Consider the following 5351-nt stretch of genomic DNA (forward strand, 5'->3'; position numbering starts at 1 on the left):
GGATTGTATGTTATTCCTCATTGTATATCTACTGCATAGTGGATGATCAATACATGTATGATGACTTTATTGTATCAGTTAAGTTGTATTTCTTTTTTTTTTTTGAGTTTAAATGCCTTTTTTTTTTGTTTTTTGGATGACATGTTTTTTCTTAAAAACAATGCCTCCACTCCAAATCAATCAAGGCCAAATAAATGAGAGCTCAAGATAACATCAGTCCCATTTGTCCTAGTCTTGGTGTGTGGATGGCGAGCAGCAGCCAGTTATGATGACAGGCGATAGGCCCAAACTGCCAGATGTGTTCACATTTTTCCATTCCCAAACCATCCTTCGAGAAAATCAATATGGGCCCACACCATCCTCACGGTGGTTCAGCAGGGCAACCATGCCATCTGGATTCATGTTCTCACCAACAGAGAACTGGTAGTTTTTGAAGTTAGCAAGGGTGTGCTTGGTTTGTTCTGCAGCCCTCGTCATAAAAGGCTTTACCTCTTTCTGGTCTCTGTTCTTCACGTCTCCCTTTGACTGAGTTCGTGCCATCTTTGATGCACTTCTTCCAGGCTTCTTTTGTGAAGCTGGTTTCCTGCAGATGATGGTTCATGACAATATCAACACCAGTGATGACGGTGCTTTCGGTACCTTCGCCTTCCAAGCCTTCAGTGGAGGCATTTCCACCAACGAGTGATTCATAAAGGTTACCCTCTGTCTTACTGACAATCTTCCCCTCTACCTCCAGGCACAGCCGGTCTACCATCTTCCGGATCGTGTAGATATTGGAGAACATCTCATCATGGTTGATGAGGTCCCGGTAGATGATCATGATAGCGGCTAAAAGGAGACGGCAGTGCTGCCTTAGCAGGTGCATGGACTCAGTTTGTATTTCATTGAAAATAGCAGAAACTGGGCTAAAACCAGGGGTCAACAGACTACAGCCTGTAGGTCAAATTCAGCCTGCTGCATGTTTTTGTACAGTCCATGAACTAAGAATGGTTTTTACGTTTTAAAAGTGTGAAGAAAAAAATAAAAGAGTATTTTGAGAAACTTGAAAATGATATATAATTCAAATTTCAATGTCTATAAATAAAGTTTTATTGGAACACAGCCACATTCATTCATTTATGAATTGTGTATGGCAGGTATAGGCAAACTTTTTCTGTCAAGGGCCAGACAGTAAATAATGTAGGCTTTGGGAACTATATGTTTTCTGCTGTAACTACTCCACTCTGCTGCTGAGCATGAAAGCAGCCACAGGCAATAACCGTGGCAGAGGAGACCTGTGGGCAGGAAACAGAGTGAAAAAGTGCAAAGGCTCCTAGACAGGGAGCCAGGTGTCCTGGGGTCTAAGCTGGACTCTCACCAACCAACGTTATGATTCTGATCAAGTCACTTCGCTTCTCTGGGTCAGACTGTCTGCAAAGCAAAAGAGTTGGTCTAGATTTTGAAGATTTCTTTTAGTTGGGAAGTTCTCTTTTCTATTTTGTTATCCTAGTTAAATTACCTGGACTTTTTCTAAGGGGTGTGGCTGGCGTTAGAACACTTCCATTGCAAGCAACAGAAACCAACTCTAGTTAATTTAAGCGCATAAGATATTTACTGTACGAATATGAAGGCAGGTCATGGAACTAAAGGGAAAGCAGAATATACAGGCTCAGAGAGGACAGGAGCCAGGGCAGGCCCTGGGATTCAGGCAGCAGGAACTAAGAAATAATCTCCTCAGGATACCGCAGTCTCAGTAGAACTTGGACCGTTCTCAAGAACATTCAGTATTGAAATTCTGATGTTCTGTTTCTAGCCAACCTTAGGTTTGTGGAACCACCATGACTGTATCTAATAGGGAGGGATCGTTCCCAAAGCCAAATGAGGGGCTATTACTAGAAACAGGTGGAATGGATACCAGGTAGATGACCATGATCGAGTGAAGGACGTAGTTGTCTCAGCACTAGACATTGAAGCATGAGGAGCCAATGAATGATTCAGAGAATTCAAAATGCTTCTTTTTTTAAAAAAAAATATATTTTATTGATTTTTTTACAGAGAGGAAGGGAGAGGGATAGAGAGAGAGAAACATCAACCAGCTGCCTCCTGCACACCCCCTACTGGGGATGTGCCTGCAACCAATGTACATGCCCTTAGACCGGAATCGAACCTGGGACCTTTCAGTCCACAGACTGACGCTCTATCCACTGAGCCAAACCGGTTTCGGCTCAAAATGCTTCTTGAGTCAGTTGCTCATTTGGCCTTTCAGCAAGTACTTACTGAATTTGTGAATGGCATTTTGGAGAACACCAAAGAAATCTATATTATAAAAAGCCAGTGGCCATAATGCCGGAACGCCGGAACGCCGGAACAAGCAAACGAGATCAGTCACCAGGAGGTGCATCGATGGGTCTCTCGGCACGGCGGGTCAGGGTTGCGTGCGATTTTGCGCACTGTGCCTCTAGTATAATAATGATCTGTAAGACTGGTGGGAAAGGTGTTTGGGTTTTACTCAAGATGACCTGGGAACAGAATTATATTCCCTTTTAATTTGAGTCATTAAAATATATCTGGGCCTATGTAACTGCAGCTCATTACAGGAGATGTTAAGTAATTCCCTAATTATATGTATTACACCGTAGGCAGAGGATCCTGAGACAAGCGGCTTATCTCACATGTCAAGGGGCAGAGCTAAAAGCAGGACTTGACTTCCTGACTTGAATAACTGTTCTGGACCTGCTGCCTAGCAACCATGGCCCCCATTCAGGAGCAGCTACCATGAGAGGAGCCTCGGGCCTGGCTCCCCACCTACACCATGAACTTCTCAAGGGCAAGAACTGGGTGTTGTTCCTCTGTGTTTCCCCTGGGGCTTCACGTGGCACTGGACACACAGAAGGCAGATAATATCCAGTAAGGAATCTGCTCTCCAGCTTCCGTGCTCAAAGCTGAGCCTGTTTATCTGCGCGTTAGAAGCTGGCTTGAGCTGAAGAGGATGGAAAACATCCTTGGCTACTCTCAGGAAAGCCTGGTCCGAGGGCACAGGAAGAAGGACTTACTTCAGAGTGGAGGAACCTCAGAGACTTCTCTTCTAACAGGAGGCCGAGCTGTAAGCTTGGTGGTATTTGCATTAGATGGCTTATCCGGCTCCGTGTGCATGTGCATGATTACTTCCGGCAAATAATGAAAAAATATGACCTCACAAAGAAAACCAGTGAGTGTAATCATCTCCATTCATCGCTCCCCTTTCTATGGGAAAAAGCTGGCCTGCGCCTCGAACTTTGCTCAGAAGGAAATGTTTATAGAAATTTGTTCTCTATCAAGTACTTGTGCATGTGTGTGTTCTTTGTTTAGGGAAACTTACCAACTCGCTTGACTTACCTTTGAAGGCTCTCCGCCAGGCCTTTACCCAGCTGTCTGTAATTCCACGGTGGCCCTGGGCTCATGCAAGGTCACTCTCCCAGAACAGAGCACAACAGTGTGAGCCTCAGCTGGATCCTGGAAAGGGTAGATCACATAGGTCATAAAATCATTTGTTAAATAAAATTGCTTCCTCTCTTTTACTGTTATTTGCCCTTACCTGAAAAAGGGGGTTCTGTCCTACTTGTTTTTAAAAAAATATATTTTTATTGATTTCAGAGAGGAAGGGAAAGGGGGAGAGAGAGATAGAAACATCAATGATACTCATTGATTGGCTGCCTCCTGCATACACCTCACTGGGATCAAGCCCAAAACCTGGGCATTTGCCCTGAACCGTGACCTCCTGGTTCATAGGTTGATGCTTAACCACTGACATGTGCCGACCAGGCTATCCTACTTGTCTTTTGTTTCCTGGGGTGATCATCTGTTCCTCTAGGCCTCCGTTTGTCCAGCTTCAGTTTCACAACAACCTGCAGCTGAAGTCTGTTGAGAAATCCTCAAAATTAAATTAACTTTGATTCCCTTAGGCTTAATTCATCAATGCCACTCCTATAAGGAGCAGAAGGGGAATGTTGGGAAATCAGAGACTTTATGGATAGATTGCCAGAGCTCCAAAAACACTGCCGCCCTTGGAGATCATTTTGGGCTGGTTCATCACCACTTTTCTTATCTTCATGGCAGGGCTATAGTGCTGATTTGTTAAAAGCAAGTTTCCCCCTCCCCCATTCGACACCCCCACACTCGGATTCCAACATCAACCAGCCCTCTACACTTACTCCACAGTCCTTATTGTCTCATTGTATCCATGTAGCTCTGGTCATGTCCCAGAGGCCCCCTAACTTCTGTGTGACAGTGAATCTGAGGTATTTATTCTTAAGGCCCAATTTGGGCGGATGCATGTCCCATTCCCTGGCAACCCCAGTGGGCACTATAGCTCTTGACTTTTACTTTAGTGGGCTTCCTGGAGGACCACCCTTAGCGACACGTCCCTTGTAACCCAAGAGACTCTCCAGAGAGCCCAGCTCACCTCCTCAACTTCCTTGTTTCCCAATACTCACCAAAAAGAAAAACTACAAGAAAATAGTTTTACTTCTACTTCAGCTGGTCCTCCTATTTCTCCATGGAGCCACAGAAATTTGGAATCACATACATTTAAGGCAATGTTGAAGATGTTACAAGGGAAGTCCAGACAGAATGGTGGCAGCAATATTGACAGACACCATGAAAGAAGAAAGATAAAAACAAACAAACAAAACAAAACAAAAAAAACCCCCAGTCACCTTGGTCTTTGATGGAACCCTGCAAATACAACTCCTGCCACAGGGAGCCGATTCCTGTGTGGGTCTGCTGAGATAGCCCATGATCACCTACTCTTTGGACTGGCAGTTCCCATCTTTCCCCCTTTCTCCCTTTTCATGTCAAACCCATTGAGAGAGTGATTCAAATACCCAGGAGCATCTAAATCAGGGGTGGGGAACAGCCGGCCCGTGGGCCACATAAGGCCCGAGAAATCATTTGGTCTGGCCCTGCCAAGGCATTAGGGGTGAGTTAATTGAATGTTTGACCAAACACAGCAGGCTAACATTTAAGTTGATAATTTGGTGTGGTCCGAGAATCCTATATAATAAAAGCCTAATATGCAAATTGTCCCCTGGGCAGTCATTGATCAGGAGTTCGACTGCTCACTATGACGTACACTGACCACCAGGGAGCAGTGTGGTACATGGCGGCCGTTGGTGATGCAGCGCTGGCAGCGGGTGGCAGTGGAGGCGCTGCCGGCCCCGATGGGCCCCGATGACAGCAGGATGGTGGAGCAGGCGAGCAGGCGGCACCAGGCCAAGGCAGGGTGCCAGGCGGGGCTGCAGGGCACAAGTTAGGGCCCAATCTCCACAGGCCATCCCCAGGGACCCCACCCGTGCACAAATTTTGTGCACTGGGCCTCTAGTGATGTTATAAAT

The 5351-nt window shown here is 45.7% G+C and overlaps 1 pseudogene; it reads right to left on the reverse strand.

Annotated features, from left to right (window-relative positions):
• Positions 1-202: 202 nt before the first annotated feature.
• LOC103290613 (translationally-controlled tumor protein-like) lies at positions 203-820 on the reverse strand (annotated as a pseudogene).
• Positions 821-5351: the final 4531 nt, after the last annotated feature.

This window comes from Eptesicus fuscus, chromosome 11 (assembly GCF_027574615.1).
Source record: "Eptesicus fuscus isolate TK198812 chromosome 11, DD_ASM_mEF_20220401, whole genome shotgun sequence".
Taxonomy (NCBI): Eukaryota; Metazoa; Chordata; class Mammalia; order Chiroptera; family Vespertilionidae; genus Eptesicus; species Eptesicus fuscus.